Genomic DNA, 19,545 nt, shown 5'->3' with positions numbered 1-19,545 from the left:
CGCTAGTCACGTGGTATTATTTATATTTCGCGGGCTTTTATTTGAGCCCGGAAAAAAAGATACACGTGAGACTTTCTTTATCGCAATTATTGAAATGGGGGTGTCTGAAGGTGCTCTACAACTTTCCAATTCACATTCTTGGTCTAAGATGAATATTTAATAAATTAGAAAAATTAACATAATTAGCTAATTAAGTAATTGCAAAACAAAAAATTATTTGTAGTGCGCAAGAAGGGTGACAGTTGTATGCAACTGGTCTTACTGACCTACCTCAAAAATGCTATTTTGTAACCCTTGGTTGAAGTTAGCTGGGACACCCGGTATATTAACGGCCTGCCATGTTTTATATCGGTAACAATTAATCTTTACGCTGATCACTGCGTTTTATATCACGACATTATTACACCTCTTGACCATGAAATACTTAACGACTCATTTGCTAAGTTATGTAGATGGTGCAAGGAATGGCAAATGAATATTAATTTCTCTAAAACCGTTTCCATGTCCTTTACTAGACGGCCATCTCCTTCGCATTTCACATACAGTTTTCACGGTCAGGATTTAGAACGAGTCATGGAATATAAATACCTCGGCCTTCATTTCTCTCATGGCATCTCATGGTCCAAAAACACTGACATCATATGTAACAAATCTTTTAAACGTCTCGGATAACTCCATCGTACACTGCGTAAAGCCCCAAAGGATATCAAACTGCTCAGATATAAAACACTTATCCACCCCATTCTTGATTACGGCTGTATCATATGGAACCCTTATACGAAATCCGATAACAAAAAATTAGAATCAGTTCAAAAGAAATCAGTATGCTTCATCTTTCACAACTACAGCCGAGATTTTTCCCCTTCTTCCCATTATACAAATTTAGGTCTCACAGCCCTATCATCTCGCCGTCAAATAGAATGTTTTATGTTTTTGCCCTCTCAGCGCCTTCCATCACTAAATAATTATTTGAACATTAGCAAGCCTTCCATAACTAGAAGTTTCCATAGCCTGAATCTCATCCCTTTCTTTTCCCGCACTGGGACATTCAAACACAGGTTATTTCCCCTGACCATTGAACTCTGGAATTCGCTCCTGGAAACGTCCGCTCGCTACCAGTTGAAGAATTTTTGACAGCCATTGCTTCCTAGTGCCATTTTTTATTTTATATTTTATTTGAATTTCTATGTTTGTATTTTCTTGATACACTTTTCTTTGTTTGCCCACTCCTGCCATAGCCTCATCGAGGCTGCAGTATGTAAAAAAAAAAAAAAATAAACATAAATAAGTGTGCCAGGATCTTTGAAACTGATTTTAGAGCATTGTTTTTTCTTGTCCTAACTCGCTGCAACACGGGTCCATGCACATTTCTAATAGTGATGGCAGAGAAAGGAGGGGTAGGAGGAGGAAGGCCATCCTGACACATAATCATGGCTGTTCGCGTTCATCGAGGAAAAAAGTTTGAGAACCGGTGTCCTAAGTTACCGTTTGTAGCTTTCTCACTTTTTTAGTTCTTGGATACCTTCTAAAGAGTGCTAGCCAGGCTTCCTTTTGGATATCTGTTATCTCTGCTTCGACCGCATTTCAATCATATTATACAGTGGCTTGGCAACTCTTCTCGGTCAGAATGATAAGATAAGACTACATGTTAACGCTGTGTGTTTTGTAGAGTGTATGTCGGGCTTAGAACGGGCGTTGTATCGCCATTTGGCGACGTGAGCGTGTATTCCGTATACTCTACGTTTTATGACATAAGTAACCGTAAGTTGAGGTGCAGCGTTTACAGCAAACAAAGCCTGGCAATTTCTATCTCTTTCGCCCCTTTTTTTACTTCCCTGAATGTTTATGTAACTGATCCTTGCGTTATTTTTTTATTTTTTTTTAGTTTTCTTTCTGGACCTCCTCTTCAATTTTATTGAACCCAGCTTCCATTATTACGCTTTCTTCTGTTTTACTGCCAACCACTCCTGTGCACGGAGCCCTCACAGACACATTAAAAAAACCTACCGCCCGGCCCGTCAGGCTCCGGCAGATTTCTACTCCACCCTTTTCATTGAAATGGACGCCACTGCGTCGAAACCCTTTGCCAAAGCCTGCTCTACGCACTTCAGTGTTGATCTATGCCACTTCGAGTCATTTCTTTCAGCTTAATTTCCTTATCTTTTGATTAACTCTCTCCACACCTTCTTCCCTCTTCAACGTTCCTGTTCTTTCCTAGCACTTCCGGCGCAAAGCACACTACAATTTGCGCCTGCTTTGCTGTAGCCCTGATATCGTCAAACTCTCTAAGATACCTTCTTTGCTAGTAGTGCGGCGTCACCGTTGAGGATATCAGTCAGTCCCGTTGCTACCCTCACCAGGATGCGTCCTGCGGAATTCTTATACAGCCTGTTCTTAGTTTCTTCAGTACCACTTTCATTGTTCTGCATGGAAAAGCTCCGATAATGCTCGCTTATGACCATTTAAACGTTTGATTATAGCTCGGACGCCTCTGCTCAGGGTAGAATCGCCGTTGATAAGCCCCTGGGCACTCTCTCGTCGCCTCCCAACCGCTGGTTCCTGATTCCGGTTTTCTGTGTCCTCTTCTCTAGGAACGTCTTTGTTCTTTATCTCTAGCTTTGTTTCCTGACTTCTTAGCTGCATTTGAAATAGGCCTCCCGTTCTGGCGCCACCTGAATTACTTTGTCTTCGCTGCCCTTGCAGTGACTGTCCCAGCCACATGGCCCACACCGGAAAGTCTGACATTCTTGTCTAGAGCGACGGTATCAACAACTATTCCTTTTTGAGGAAACTGTCTCTGCAGTTTCCTATTTCTTGCTTTTACCACCTCGACGCCTTTCTACAAAGCTGCTAAACGAGACTCTAGGCCGGCGCTTTTGCTCAAACCTCTCAAGGTGCGCACTAAGCACGCAACGGAACCATAAAAAGGCCGCGCCTTCCGTCTCTTTTGTTACAAACCGCGTTTTCATCAGAGTAACCATTTCCTTACACACCTTAACATTAACCTCCTTTGGTTTGTGCACCTTAGGTCTCTTCAGGCTCGAATATAAATGCCACGCCCTTCTCATATCCTCCGCACGCAAAAGAGAAAAGAAGACAGCTAGATAACACGCGTCAAAGTATAACGTACACATGCTGCCCCCTAAAAAACGATTACCTATCAAAAATTAACATGCTAATAAAGTAGTTATCTCACGAATGATTCCGGAAATCCCAGCTGCCGAAACGAAAACAAAGTCTCTAAGATTATTGTTGTTCAGCTATTGTTCAGCTTAACTAGAAATATAAAATATTAGAGGAGAGAACCCATCTCTCTGATGCTATCACGCAGACATGACAGGAATTGAATTACAGTAATGAAATTACTGTAATTCAATTACTTGTTTAGTAATTTGTAGTGTAATGAATTACTTTGCTTGGTTCGGTAATGTAGTAATGTAATGAATTACATTTTGGTAGTAATTTCGCAGCAAAAGTAATTAATTCCTTTCGAAATTACTTTTACTAAAGTAAAATGAAGAATGTCGCGAAAGCTATGCGGCAAGCCGAAGCCAGCGTAACAGATTGGCCAAAGGAGACAGAATTGAGCAGAACAGTGCCTCTGAGACCTCGTGTGTAGCAGGGTGGCGGCTATCCCATGGCAACAATTCTCCAAGCAGTAGGATACAAGGCGCCAAGAGAGTGCCGAAGGGACAGATGGTGCAAGAAGGCCGGAGTCGATAACTAGTTGGGAGCGCGGCGCAGTGGCACTCCCTGTTGCGTCGGCTAGGGCACAGTGGTGCTTGGTTACACTCGTCACCACGGGGCGAGGGAGGTTTGGGGTTGGGGGAGATAGGCGGAAGGGTCCATGTCGTGAGCCACCGTGGCTTGAGCAGTACTGCGCAGTACCAGACCATCTTTATTGGAATGCTCCGTCGCTTCTGCGCATGCGCCAGCTGAAAGAAGTGAGGAGGAATAACTTGCCGGACGTGACGTAAAACTTGTTTAATGTTTTGTTTGTAAAATGTCTGCCGCGTCTCGTCGCCGTTTCTAGCGATAGGCCGATCCGGCTCCGTGATCGCTCGCAAGCCGGACTTGACTGTGGCGACGGTGGCGGACGGGTTTCTTGGCATCGTAGTTTGAATATCGTAGCCGAGTGGCCGTGTTCCCAGGTGTTCCTTTCCACTTGTTATAATACTCCTTGAGCTTCGGCCTCGCGTACTGCTGTTCGTCAAGCGGCATGCTGTGATAGCACCGTCTCCGACCTGTGGACTCTGCGACGCTAGTTCTGCAATGCGTCTCAGCCCGCCCTTGTCGATGGAACATGCCTGCAGTATGTTGCAAGTAACTGGTGTATTCAGCATTCCATATACTTACTTGCATTTCCCGAAATTTATACGAGTCACTGCCTTTGGATCATCCGAAAGTACGTATACAATCGGACTGAGGTGTAGTACACGCAAGTAACGCAACACATGGGATGCGAAAAAACATGGAATCTCACTGTCATTTTTATCGTTGTCCTCGACTTCGACACCACTATTTAGTAGCATTGGTAAACTTTAATCACCTGGAAATACCAGTATAAAAAGGCCGGTTTGAGCCTGTAATTTGTACGAGGTCGGTTAGGGTATCCGCAGGGCAATTGTTTTGCCATTTTCGTCGCATTTATCGGATGTACAAACACGGAATTCGGTGTCCAATTGATGCAGGCAGCTTGGCACAGCTAATCTATTATAAAGCTCCGGTGCGGTAGCCAGCCCGGGACTAACCGGGAAATGGAACCTCAACCGGAAAGGCCAGCTATTCATCACAGCTCTCAAGCGACTCGCTGCCGGCCTACTGGACTAGTCATGCAACCGTGGAATCCAGGTATATTTTCAAGTAAACTTCTGTACTTAGGAGTGCCGGGAGGTAGACCGCCCGCGCAAAGAAAAAATGCTCTCCACATCTCCCGACGCAGTCCTGCCTCTAATTTTGCTCCTAAAGTTGAAGGCTCGAAGCGCAAGCTGTGAAAGTCCTGGTATTTTTGCACAGTATCTTCCAGCTGCTCTAGCTCTAGACAGTTCTTGTGTTGAATTCCTGTAGTAGTGCGTGTTATTTTTTTTTTCTTTTTCAGAAGACATCCCACGGCATTCTATTCGATCAATGTTATTTCTACTTGCCCCGTTGTGCTTATCATTGTAGACAAGCATGTAGACGTGTCAAAACAATAAACAGTGCTGCGTTCGTGATTCCATCTTTGTCCAGTCATTGCCCTTGCGACTAGTTGCAGCATGCTCCAAAAACAAAGTTTGCCACGTAATTATTTCCTCTGCCTTAGGGAAAACAGGCCAGCTGTGAAAGCTGCAAAGATATGGACTGATATCCCTTCATATTGTTTCACACAATCATGCTAATGATGTTTTGCATCTTCAAATATTTAAGCAGTCTGCTTGCCAGCGCAAGACGGAACATTTATTGCGGACTGCGTATTGGTTGTGTAGTGTCAAAATGCACGCATGCATCTCGATTTCAGGTCATACAATACCCTCGGGTGGTCACAAAATACTCCATATGTCATGATAGCCAACTGCAGCTATGGGATAAAAAAGGTATATGGACATAAATGATTGCAAGAGTAACAAAACTGCGCAAATTGGCACTGTTAAAAATATTAAACACTACACAGCGAAAGTAGTTTTGCTAGAACCATTGCTGTGACTGACATGGCAAACAGTGCTTGTTGCCTTTAGTGATGTGTTGAGCACAAGGCCTGCATGGAGATTTTAATCCTGTCAATTAGGCGGAGTTATGTCCTGTGTTTGTTGTGTTGTCATGCATGCAGGCCAAGGTAATACCATATGGTCCTTGGTTCCAACGCTGCAATTCTGAAAAAGTGACTGCCAACACAGGTCCGATGTACACAGTCCTACTGCTGACCGTGTATGTTCCTAAGTGATGTCCAAGTCTTGGGCAGACACTAATCGACGCAGCTCACAAAGCAACATTCCTGCCAAGGTGGTTGCCTACCATAAAAACCACATGCCATAGCTGCCATTCATGGCAGCCCAGAAGTAATGAAGTGCTGACAAAACATATTTCAGATGTTCAGTGAGTTTACACAAGAGGGAGTTGTTAATATGGTTAATTAGTCACCAGTGAAATTTACACTGTATTTCTTTTGTTAAACAAAACTCCTTTTGTGAAGTAAAACAAGCTAAAATTAGCCACGGGCACAAAGTAGGCAAATGGCAATACATATTGAAATACTTATTGTGAATTGTTTTATTGTCGGATTCCTTTGAAGGGACACTAAGGGGGATGGAAAGCAGTTTTCCTGTATCGCTAAGATACAGTGTTCTAATCTTAGAGACCACACTAGTCGCTTTGGGACGTTAAACCCCACAAACCAATAAAGAGACCACTTAAAATGAAAGCAGAGGTTTTAAAAGGATGGAAAGACCAAAAAACAGAACAAAGATGCTGCCATTACCGGCCAATTTTGCAAGTAAAATGCATGCTTCCACACAGAAGTTTTGGTGCAGATTACTGCAAGATATATTGTGTCGTGAGCCACTCTAATGTGGCAGTGACACGTCCTTTTTAGCAAGGTCATCATGAATCGACTCATGGAAAGGCTTCCAATTTAAATTTTCTCACCAATAAATACTATATGCCACAATTGCTGCCAGACAACACAGCCACAATGAGAGAAATAATCAAATATTTACTGAGACCAATGACCCAATGGAGTTGTCCTCAGTGTCCCTTTAAAAGGGTGCACTGAAGCATTCAAGCAAAGTATGCACTGATGCATGTGAGAAAATATTCTGAGGTAACACAATCTTTGCTCTAACAGAAGACTGGCAACTTCACCACAAAGAGGGAAAACAGCTGCCTAGGTACACTGGTACAGCACATACAGCAATTGCAATAATTAGCAGACATGCATTGCAATTCACAGAATGTCACGAAATGTGGTCGCTAGGTTAAATGTAATAGCATTAAATGTGCAAGCATATTTTGCAGATTGCCGAGATTTATTTGTTGCTTCAATTATTTATTTCATATATACGGCCACACCTTTGGTCAACAAAAAAAAGAGCGTGCAGGTGCAATGAAATGGGTCAGATTAGATGTGCTAGGTTTCTCTCCAGGAGGAGCAAGGAGAGAATCATTCTCCTGTAACCAGTTGACGGTGGATTCATCCAAATGTGAAGGTCCGATGTTCGACGAACCAAAAATTACCTACACGGGCATCACTGCCAGCCGTCGACCAGAGCATATGCAAGAGAGGTGGTCATGTGTAGCCTAAGCACGGACATCTGCACGAAAGAAGGAAACAAAAAAAAAAAGAGCTCACATTTTGGGTATCACATCAAAAGTATGTGCAAGCCCACTCAGCAACCAAAAATGACATACACTGTGCATGCATACAACGCATGAATATGTCAGCGCAACTTAACAGTGTTGGCCGTTCATGTCATATCGTAATTATGGTGCAGTGAGGCTTACTGATGAATTAAACAGGCTCTGCTCATCACAAACCTCTCAGCAGCACCTTCCCACAATCAGTGTCCTGACCTTTCAATAAGACAGCTTTCTCTTCCTCGCATTGCTAGAATGCATCAGAACGTTCTTGCTCACAGCATATAAATACGATCAATATGATAAAGCTCACCATGAATGTCATTACAGTTTCTTCCCCTCCCCCCTTATCATCTGCCTGTACTGTATGCACAGATCTCTTGACCTATCCACATCCAAATGAGAACAACTTAAGGGAATAGTGAGGGCAAAATGAACTTGGTCTATACCAATAAATTGCTGTGTTCTAATAATCAAACACAGGCTTTTTCTATGGTAGAAGTTTTATAGATTACAAAAGCATGGAAACCAAAAAAAGCTGAGCCACCAATGATCACTTCTGTAAGTAAACCGCGGTGACGTTACTTAATGTTTACTCCGGCAGATCTCCAATGCACGACTACACAGCCGTTCACTACTGATTGATGATTAGTGTGTTTTGCAGCATGAGCTGCATCTCGTAAGGATTAAGGCGACTCTCATGGAGAAATTTGTGATGGCTACATGACATTTTCCGAATTGTGACCATGTGGTCTGTGCATGTACAACAGTATGGCGCATGCGCAGAAATAAAAATTGCCTGCAAGCAAACTTCTGGTCTGAACCCTGAGGCACTAAGGCCACTCTCTTGTCGTCGGAGTGTGACGCCACGCACCATGTGATGGGTGCATAATAAAAAGCATATAAATGGCACACGGCTACGAATGTGATTTGAACCCATGGCAAGCTACACAGGTCAGATTCTCTGGGTGCTGCATTAAACAACTAAGCTATAGCTTCACCTTGACATCGCACGCATTATACAGCCACTTTCTCATGCTGTGCATCACTGTCTTCATCAACTTCCACTTGTGCACAGTTTAGTCACAAAGCAAGACCATGCAGACAGAAAACATTTCAACATGTGGTCACTGAAAAAAAAAAAAAAAATCGTCTAATGCTCACTTCATATGCCCTAGGGAAACCCTCCAAGGTTAAGCAGACTTGCAATAAAAAGTGATTACTCATTGCCATCCAACCGATGGCAGCCCTATTGCTACAAGAAAAGATATGCAGCTTTTTAAACCAAAGAGGTTTTGATAAAGCTGCATAGCTTTCCTTTGCAGCCTTATCACTGTGCTTTGGTGGATGCTTATGAGTAATTACCCCCTTATTCCACTAGCCTTGTAGGTCAGAGGGGAAGGGGGTAGTTTGGTAACGCTGGGGGCTTCCATCGGCCGAGTCCGTAACTCTGTCTTCTTGGGCAGCCATGCTGTGCTACAGGCCACAACAATTTTTCAGACTGTTCTACGCCATTTCTGTGAGAGCAAAGCTTACTGCCTTCTTGTCGTTGTTTTATTCGTGCTGCGAATGGGTTTTACTCTACAAGTAGTTTTTTTGGTCATGGCACCACAGGTGCAAATCAAATGTTGCATTTTGATTGTTTTCAGAGTAATAAATGCACCTCTTGCTGCCAAAAAAATATCAACCAACCTGGAAGAACCCACATAACGATTTTTTTTAGATGAGTAGGATGAAGTTGTCTGCAGTGTCCCTTTAGGGAAGCAGCAGTGCAAAACTGAAAGGATGTAAAAGCTGAAAAGCTATTCTCTATCTAATCGATAACTTAGACAAAAAAAATTGAGTTGCTGCACATTAGTCCCATAGGCATCTGTACTTCAGTGCACCTTCGAAGTTTACTACATTCCTTTTTTTTTTTTTGTTTACATACTGCCTATCGAAATTTCTCAGCTGTGTACAGCACAGCCAAGGAACTGAGTGAAGACATTCCTTTCATTACAATTTCTCAAGAAATACAACTGTGGGTGTATTTTCTGTAATTCTGTCTGCTTTCTTACTAAACATATGAAATTTCTAATAGTACTTAGCTATACAACAAGGGGAAGTTTGCTGCTGGAGAAGAGTAAAAACACTGGCATATTTCTGTAGATCTTTCCCTGTGATGACAATAGTAACAGAATATCTGTTTTGCAGGAATTTATATTTTCTCTAAGCTGGGGACGGTGGCGGCATTGCTATGGGCAAAATATTTTTCTTAGCTGTGGTACATATGACCAGCCTTATTTAACTAATAGCTATTTTTAAATTAGTAACTGAGTGCTTTAAACTATAGCTGTAATGAAACATTATTCGTCTTATTTAAATCACCTTCAGGGGCTCCCCCACGCACTAACATTAGAGGAGAGGAGAGGTGTCAAAACCTGGGAATTCACGAAGTGCTTGCAAGAGTATGGACGGAGGTCTGGTTCCACCTGGAGCGGGCATGTCGCCTCTTTAGCGAGCAGTTCTCGGAGCTGTGGTGTCGGCCGCCTGTTATTTCTTTTTTTATTTTTTTTTTATTTTAAATATCTAGGTTTGGGGGTGTGACATGGATGGTATAAGTAGGATAGAACTTAAAGAAAACAGCAGTTGCTAACAATGACCAATGAATGTTTCCCGGCATGTGTTTTACTCCACTGAACGGTAAACAATCAGTTTTTGATGTGTAAGTACACCAAACAAGCAAGAAGCATTGAGAGTATTCTTCAGCTGGTAATTTTGTCTCATGGTTAGCTTCTTATTTAGGTAACCAGAAAGACCTTAAACAGACTATTTTCTGTGACGAAGAAATTGTGCATGGCAGTTACTGCAGACTTAAGTTGTATCCGAGACTATAGAGGGGAAGCAGTTGTTATATTTATTTTTGGTGATGTGGTCGCATACGGCAAGCAATATTTATGACTCTGAAACTGATGAGAAATTGCAAATGAACACTTTACACAAGGGCAGAGGACGTACTTATGAAAAAGAAAAGAAAGAAACTAAAGAACAAGGACTACATAAAATGTGTTGAGAAACTATATGGCATTTCAGGTTACTAGCAAACCTAAGAATGCTGCAAAACATGTGCACCTTTGCACCATGATATAACAGATCAACATAAAGCTATACACGTGCAGCCTTTTATGAAATGCACACAGAAATTCCCAGTGCTCCTGCTGCTATTGGAATAAACGGTAGAATTTCACCCCTGGTGGGCACTTCACGCAGGTGCATTGAGCATCCAATGATGCAATATTGTATGCGTGACATTGTGAAATCCTTACAACTGCAAACATACTGCCTTATGCCGCCGTGAAACAGCAAGGCATAGGCTTCCGCTGGGGATCACATAGGGTCGCTTGTGGCATGATTGTTATACTTGCACTGTGGCTCTGTCGCTTTGAAGCTAGGATTGTTATTGTATTCGCCGTACTCTCTTTCATGAGGAAGTCATAGTTTCTTCCACCATAAGCCAGCTAAAGACAATGTGTCCCTTTGCATACATGCTCGTCTCCCAGCGCTATTAATAAAATTCTCAGTAGTGTGAAAAAAAAAAAAAACATTTGTTAAGGAGTTGACTTAGGAAAACAAGGGGGCTGTACATACCCCTTAGGTTGAGTGTTGGGCATCACTGCATCACTGACCTTCATTTTAATGGTGGGCTCGTTACTGCCCGCTATCTAGGCTGCGGGCAGTTACATCATCTTTTACTGTCAAGTTTCAAAGATATTCAGAGCAACATTCCTATTCTGAAAATTTACATTTTAAAATGTCCTGCCGTGTTTCTTACCCCTAAAGCTAGGTATACTTTTTTTATCTGGACGCGGAGTGTTCGACTGCCACAAAGAAAATATAGTCGAAAAAAGTCAGCAGACTGTCCTTCAGATGTGAAGCATTTGCTACATTGTACAGAAAATGCTTTGGACTTCTCCACACTATGCCATTTCATACACAACATGCAATGCTGCCAAAGGCAGTATGCCTGAGTACCGACTGCATTCGTTCCTGAGAAACAGTTTGTCCTACATCCAAGTCCAAAGTGCAGACATGGATCGTCCAACTGAGCTATGGAGACATCTATCTTAACACTGAGCGTATTCATCAGTGCCACCCTTGACTACAGCAATGGATGCAGAATTACCAGCATTACCGTATCTGTCATGTGGAATGTGATGAAACAGCGAAGCAGTGTGAGAACCTCCTTATAGTGCCAATGGCATCAAGACTACCAGAACAGAAGCTGTCATTAAGTTACTGGCCAGACAACAGAAAGGAAATCAGCAGCTCTTTATGTAGCCAACAGCCACTGTGACTAAACAATGTTGAGGAGAATGTTTTCTCTTCTTAGTTCGTAGTTCTGGTAAATGGAGAATGAGGTGTGCATTTTATTTTTTTTTTTACCTAACAGACTATTTGAGAGAAAATAAAACAATCCTACTCACTGAAAATGATGGTTCGGTACATACATCGCCACTAACTGCTCAGATGCTTTAAACTGAAGGAGGAGTCAAGAAAATGTGCAATAAGGAACTGTGACATCAAAGTTACACAGGCCTACGCGAATGGTATATAACAACACGAGCCCTTTCAAAGCAGTTATTTTCATAGCTGCAGATAAATCAGGTCATAAATGTACGGCACTGCAGTGTTCTAAAAGGTGAGAGAATTGTTATTTTGAATCTATGCAGCAATGACCTGTAGTAGATGATTTTGGTGCACGAAATGCTGTTTTAAATACAATAAAGGTTATACACATATTTTATGCAGAACTTTACAACGAACAAAAAATTTTAGAAATGTTGCAAACAAGGTCCAGCCATATGTATACATTGAGCATTATCGGCAGGTGGCCAGCTTCCACGATACACACGTCTTAGGATCCGGGATTTAGAACTGACATGAACAGTCGTTCCTTCAGGAAGAACGTTAGTCAAGTAGTGACTAACGTTCTTCCTGAAGGAACACCAACCGGAACGACGCCCCTTTTTATACTGGTATTTCGAGGTGATTAAAGTTTACCACTGCTACTAAATAGTGGTGTCGAAGTCGAGGACAACGATAAAAATGACAGCGAGATTCCATTCAAGTACTCGATCGCAGACGAGTTTTTCGCATCCCATGTGTTGCGCTACTTGCGCTGTACACCTTACTTCGGGATGATCCAAAGGCAGTGACTCGTGTAAATTTCGGGAAATGTAAGTAAGTACTTGCGACATACTGTCAATACTGCAGGCATGTTCCATCGACAAGGGCGGGCTGACACGCATTGCAGAACTAGCGTCGCAGAGTCCACAGGTCGGAGATGGTGCTATCTGTACACTAAGAGAACGTATGGGAATATCACAGCTTGCTGCTTGACGAACAGCAGTACGCGAGGCCGAAGCTCAAGGAGTATTATAACAAGTGGAAAGGAACACGTACGGCCACACGGCTACGATATTCAAACTACGATGCCAAGAAACCCGTCCGCCACCATCGCCACAGCCATGTCCGGCTTGCGAGCGATCACGGAGGCGACACTGGGGACCAGCTATCGGCCTATCGCTTGAAACGGCGACGAGAAGCGGCAAACATTTTACAAAGAAAACAAAACAAGGCTACGTCACATCCGGCAAGTTATTCCTCCTCACTTCTTTCAGCTGGCGCATGCGCAGAAGCGACGGAGCATTCCAATAAAGAAGGTCTGGTCTGCGCAGTGAGCACAAGGTGCAGACGTCGATTCTTAGGACTGCGGAAGCAATAAATAACATAGCTTCTTCGGGCCTTCAAATGGCGGAGACAGCTCCGGGCACGCAAGACGCTGAGTGCGCAGGTCATTTCGTCTATGCTTCTGCTTTTGTTTTTGTTGTATTTTTTTTTTTGCTGTTGTCTTGTTTTATTAATGGCAAGTGCTGCAGGAAAGAAGAAAGGAATAGCTCTCTGGGATGGAATTTGGCGGGAAAACGAAAGAATGTGAGTGCTTCGCGTCTCGGCAACAAGTGGCTGTTTTGTTTACTAGCTTTACTTAGTTCTTGCATGGGCGGAAACTAGAAAGTTATTTAAAAGTAATTGAATTCCTCAGTCGAAATAATTGTAGCGTAATTTCATTACTTTCTGGGAGCAGTAATGAGTAATGTAATTTATTTACTTTTTGCGCTTTTCAGCAAAGTAATTAGTAGTGTAATTTAATTCCTTTTCAAAAGTAATTTTTCCATGTATGCTTTCATGTAGCTCTCGCAGTTATCGGTTCGTCTGTTTCCAGTCGCGACGTGCAAAAGAGCGCTCCACCACGAGTGCGCACCGCACTCATGGTGACAGCCCGGATGTGTATGGATGTTAAGAGCGCATCCCCTTTGAAACGGTGTAGTGATAGTCATCACCATGCTCAACACATCCGCAGAATGGAGGCTGCGCCGCGCTGCCACCAATGCTGGCAGCGCACAAAGCTCGCCCAGAGAATTATGACTGAGTGCCGTTCCAGAAGTGTATTTAGTGGCTATGGCATCATAATTCTATACTTACCTGCAGAGTGGAAATCAAGCCGTGTTAGTAATGTGCCTAAGCGCTGACGGGTGACATTCTAGTGCAAATTACAGGCATCAGCAGTGAAGTGCCTTGCACAGACTACGAAGCTTCCTTCACCTCTGCTGGCTTAGTTAAGTTCACTTCCAATCAAAATGTGAGTCCGAGACTTTTGTAACTGTCTGCACGTAATCAGGGAGAGACACCTACGTTTATACCTGCGACGCACGTTGAAGATATGAAGAAACCCGAGACTACGCGCGAGGTCAACGCCTCAAATGTTTGGCGCAAAAACGGGAGTTGCAGTGAAGAACGACATAAGGTGCAAATAAGGTGCAAATAAGAAAGGTGCAAGCGTAAGGTGCAAATAAGAAAGTAGAAGCACAAAACCATTGACACTGACGTCGGCTGACGTCTAGACATGATTGAAAAAATGCACTGTGGTAAAAAAAAAGCGATTCTGTTTGCTAAAATAAACTTAGTTGTTAGTTTGCGCTTGTCTGGTTCTTTGCGTGTGTAGTCTTCGTCCTTTTTAGTGCGGTGAATTTTTTTAATCATGTCTCTTTACCAACCCGCCCCAATTTCTACCTTACTGACATCTAGATATGTGAGACACGTAGAGGAACACCAGCCTTTGCGTGTGTAAAAAATGCCGGGAGGGGAACTAAAGTGCGAATGCACAAAATTTCAAATTTTGGTTTCATGGTACTCAGCTTCTAAAGATGGCTTTCAAAAAATTCTTGCAGTTTACGCAAAGCGAAGGTGTTTGACCAGCTCTTAGAGCCCCTTTAGCATAGCAAAAAAAAAAACACAAACCTACGCCATCAGAACGAGTTCAGGATTGGTGCGCTAGCCTAGTCTCGGGCGAATCCACCAGGTGGTATGACAAAACTCGCATGGCTTTCGCATTTCCACGTATAGAAAGGCAAGCGCTCTCGTGTATTTGTTTGCGTTCTGACATTTCTTTTGCCAACTAAGTGTGCCTAACATTCCAGGTCAACGCTTCTGGAATGAACGCAAATTGCTTGCATTGGGAGCGTCAAAAAGAACTTTACATTTGCGGAAACAAAATACAATGTCGAATAGAGAAGAAAGAGCTCTGCTAGAGGAGAGATACTGAATTAAAAGTTTTCACATCGACTACCACTGATAATAACTGCATATGAAGGGGCACCGAATATGTATTTAAATTTGCTTACTTGCTTAGGCAAACACGCACGCTCTGACGAAACACCCTCACTTGACAGAAAACGGAGCACTTATCAGCACAATGAGGTCAGTACGTGTGCTGTGACCGTCGCCGCCACCTGTAGTTTTCCGGAGTAAAATGCGGTAGTGCGAAGTGCTTGCTGAAGATTTCTAAATGAAGAATTCACCGTCATTCACTATGACACGGTAATTTACTGAAGATTTCTAGAGGAAGGATTTACCGTCATTCGTTTCGAAACGGTAATTGCAAAATTTCTTTTAGGAAACATTTCTCAAGATTACAGTGAGATTAGGAAAAAAATATACCGAAATCCAATTTCCGCAGCCGTAATATTCGTCTATCTCTACCGGACGTATACACATATAAAAAAAACGACTTTGCATCAGAAAGCCAAACCATAACTTTTCCGTGATGCTTATAACTAGATGAAATGCCTTCAATGTGCTTTTAACATTCTTCCGATAGCAGGAATGGGATTTTAAAATTTGTACCACTTTGTCAGTTTTTTCCTTTGGATAGAATATTTCTTTTTATTCAAACAGCTAGCGCGCGCTTTTTTGCCTAACCTGACTATGATGGAGCAGTTAATGTTAAATGCGGGGCCGACACGACGGAACGCACAAAGAGAAAACTATGTTTGAAGAATGAAAAAAAAAAAAAAACCTCATATTTAGAGCTAGCCCACCGACAAAGTAATTGCTTCATGCACTCATCAGAACTCTGCCGTACGGATGCCAAAAAAAAAAAAAACAACAACAACAAAAGAAAGAAATGCACCTAAAGATTTTCTTTCTCGCTGCTCAGCTGAATAAAAGCAGTATAGTTAATGGCTATGACTTTGTTGATGAATCAAACTTCAGCTGAAGGTTTTCTTTGTGCCATTAAACTGCTGAGGCTGCGCGAACTCACTTCGAAACTTAGCGCTGCACTGACGGGAAATTGAAGACACATGCTCACAAGTTGTTTTATAGTCTGCTCCTGCCTAATTAACACACATAAAATAGAACGTTTATTAGTGCGAACTTGAAAATTCTTAACGAATTCTACCTGTTGTGTGTGCTCAAAATTCTGTGGTCATATTATTGGGCTGACAGCTTATAAACGTTTAGCCTCGGCAGAGGAAGCGCTAGATATTTTTTAACTGAGCGCAGGTGCCTTGGTTGGTACTGTAATTTACAATGTCATGTTTGGCTGCCCTTAAGTAAACAGCAAGCATGGCTTCGTGCGCCCAATTTTCTACCGGATTGTAAATAAGATAGACTAGTGATTATAAATGTTATACCGAACTAAAACTGATAACAAATCGATCTGGCTCAAGAAAGAAAAACAAATAGTCTTTTCTAAGGTAAAAAATATTGTGTTACATGTACATGTAAAAATAAGACGAGGATTCAATAGACAGAAGTCTGCAAAAAAAAAAAAAAAAAAGACGTGAAGACGAAATGTTTATTTCTATATGTAGGTTCATATAGTTTTTCTATTTAGAATGCGAAACCAACTAGCCCAGCAATAAGCGTTTTTTGATACGTACATTCCTTTCCAACCAAAAGCTAATTACGTGTTTGAAACTAAATGATGATAGTTTGAAAGTTCTGAAAAGGAATTAAAATGAATCATGAGCGGGAAGTCGTTTTCAAGAGGCATATTAACAGTGCTGCGGCATTTACCTTTCTATTGTGGATTACGGGACATGCTCACGACCTGCACAATGTTCACGTGGACGCAGTGGAACACCTTGACACATAAGATGACCAGTACGAGCTGTAATAACCCACCCTCTTCTCCCAGATCTTTCTTGCTCCATGGTTTTGCGAACAGGCTTTGCGCCAGCAAGTACGCGCTCTAACTCCTCCGTGTTCTTGCCCTCTCTCCCGCATTCTCAGTCAAGAAGAGGAGGTATCCATACTCCTATTCGGGTAGGAGTGGTTTTGACGCTTTCTGACCCTTTCTTGGGGTGACAAATGTTTTAAAGTGGGTGAAAAATGCCTTCATTGTGGTGCTTTGCCTGGACTAAGCGATTTGAAATATTTGTTGTGGACTTGCTCATACAGTTTCTGTGAGACAACGCTTCCGAGAAAAGTAGGCGTGCGGTGGAACCTTGAATGCGGCTATCGCAAGCCGACACTATAAAATCGCTTTATCGCTAACTGTTCGGAATTTTCAAGCGAGTTCATGGCGTGTATTCTCCCCCCCCCCCCCCCCCCCCCCCAACATCGCCTCTTCCTTTCTCACTGTGCTCAAAGGCAAACAAAAATCTGCTGCAGCTGGCTGCACCAACGTAGCCACAGTCTTCCTTGGTAATGTGTTAACGGCAAAATTGATCTCGTACTAACGATGTACTAACACGCAGAATTCGGCATGTGCACCATTAAAAAAGATTGATTAAGGCGCAAAATTTCTTGTTACGAAGAAAAAAATAATTTCGCATGAGCCGTTATAATTTTGCTTCAGCTTGTAGACCGCATTTTTGGGAAATCATATTTTAATACCGAAATAAATTGAAAAGCAACCCGTTTTTTTTTGTTTGACATCGACCAGTCTTTTTTTTTTTTTTTCAGCGCACGCGAGCGTGACGAACACCGTCACGTGAGATGTAGCGATAAACTACATCGATTTGTACATCGTGATGAGGGCTGCGTGCGCTCGTGTTGCCTAGATCGCGGGCAGTGCAAATAGCTTTAATGGATTCTTTAACGAGCCCTCTGGTCGGGAGTTTGGCAAACCATATAGACAACAAATCCTTTCGTAAGTTGTTAATAATGGGCACGAGTCACGCCAAGGCTTTCCAAAGGAGCAATACTCCGCCTCCGTAAAAAAGGGTTAACTGTTTCCCAGACTTAAAATCTTCATGTGAAGCTCCATATGGCTTCGGACCAGCCCAATCTCCGGAAATCGGGAAAAGTGAAACTTCTGCCTTTATTATCCATTGAATACTTTAATATTTATATAACACTTAATTTGCGCTGCTAACAATAAGATAAAGGAGGCCCGCGGCAGGTGTTAAAGTGCGCTTTCCTATATCATTTCTCAGGTCCTGTTTTCCTCATCCAGCTGTCGTCTTTTCCAGTTACGACCTGACCCTTTTCTACACAAGAACAGGATAAACTACCAACAAGATACACCTATAAATACAGTACCCAAAAATTACTTTAACGCATACGCCTACTATTTTTTTTTTTTCAACAGTTGCAGAACGAATTTGCTTTCCTGCTGTATCATGACGGTAAGACAACTTGTTGCATCGCCTGAGAATAGGTTTCAAGATACCTTTTTAAACTCATTTTGGCATGCTGATACTTTGCATTCGCGTTTGTAGTAATACTTGTCTTTTTCTCCCGAGAGAGGAGCGCGTTCCTCCACCACTGGGAGCGGACGTGCGATTCATGGGCTCCGTTGACAACCTTCGATTGCGGCGGATTAGAATACTGGATCACCATATATTTAGCATCCACGGGTTGCCTTCAACACCTGACATCGCCTGATACCACCAGTGAGCCTGTGAGTGCCACATTTTCGACTGACTTCCCGCTACCCCGTGAAGAGCGCTAACCCTAACGGCCAAGGGGTTGGGGTGCCTTACCGCCGCAGAGACGCCGGTGCGCCCGCGGATGCGCGGCATAGCGTTCGCGCAACGCGGGTCTAACGACGCTCGCCAGTGAGTGCTCCCGCTTCATTGATGACTACCACGACCACGATGAATTCTTTAAGAGGCTACGACCCGACGGAGATGGACTTCACTCATGTACCAACATCCCAGCAGCAGCTGATGCCCCCGCAGGATCTCCCGAAGGAAGACAACAGCCATGGCTGGAACATATGGTCCCGGCGCAACAACGACAGAGCGGCGCAAGCTAAATCCACGCCTCCCAAGAAAGAGCAGGAGAACAAAGAACACCGAGAGCCTCCTGCACCGAGACCTCCGCGTCTACCGAGTCTCAGGAATTTTCCATACAAAGTCATCATCCGACCTAAAACCACGGTGGATCTGCAATCTGTGGCTCCACGCTCCTACGATCTCGAATTAGGGATCCAAGCAGCCCTCAACACCCCTCTACAAGAAAAGCCAACGCTGCGCATTGTTAGCCAGCAGAACATTATAATGGTGTGTACTCACTGTGAGGAAGACGCGTTCCGCCTCGCCAAGCTTAATTGTCTGCACCTCGACGGCAAGAGTATAACGGTCACCGCTTATGTTGCCTTGCCAGATGATGTCTGCAGGGGTGTCATGCATAATATCAAGCCTGAAGTGAGTGATGACTCTATCTTCCAAGACGTGTCCTCACCCAGCCATTCCATCCTGGGAGCGCGCCGACTGGGCAAGACTACGTCGGCAGTCATCGTCTTCGCCGGGCAGAAGGTTCCCTTCACGGTCAACTACGGGTGGTCAGAGCTCCGCTGCTACATCTACCGGAAAACAAGGGCGGCTTGTATCAACTGTGGAACGCCAGGTCACCGAGCAGATGTCTGCCCGAAACCCAAGGGGG

General features: G+C 43.2%; 1 long non-coding RNA gene across 1 annotated transcript; it reads right to left on the bottom strand.

The window, feature by feature from the left end:
• Positions 1-6,423: 6,423 nt before the first annotated feature.
• On the bottom strand, positions 6,424-12,838 carry LOC146180823 (uncharacterized). Its single transcript, XR_014700400.1, has 3 exons — positions 12,772-12,838; positions 12,578-12,662; positions 6,424-7,286 (listed from the first exon to the last, which is right to left on the bottom strand). It is a non-coding gene; the product is annotated as an uncharacterized LOC146180823 (long non-coding RNA).
• Between the last annotated feature and the right edge of the window lie 6,707 nt (positions 12,839-19,545).

This window comes from Amblyomma maculatum, chromosome 8, assembly GCF_055883805.1.
Source record: "Amblyomma maculatum isolate TAMU_Amacu chromosome 8, ASM5588380v1, whole genome shotgun sequence".
Lineage (NCBI taxonomy): Eukaryota > Metazoa > Arthropoda > Arachnida > Ixodida > Ixodidae > Amblyomma > Amblyomma maculatum.
This window is presented reverse-complemented; position numbering and strand designations above follow the sequence as displayed.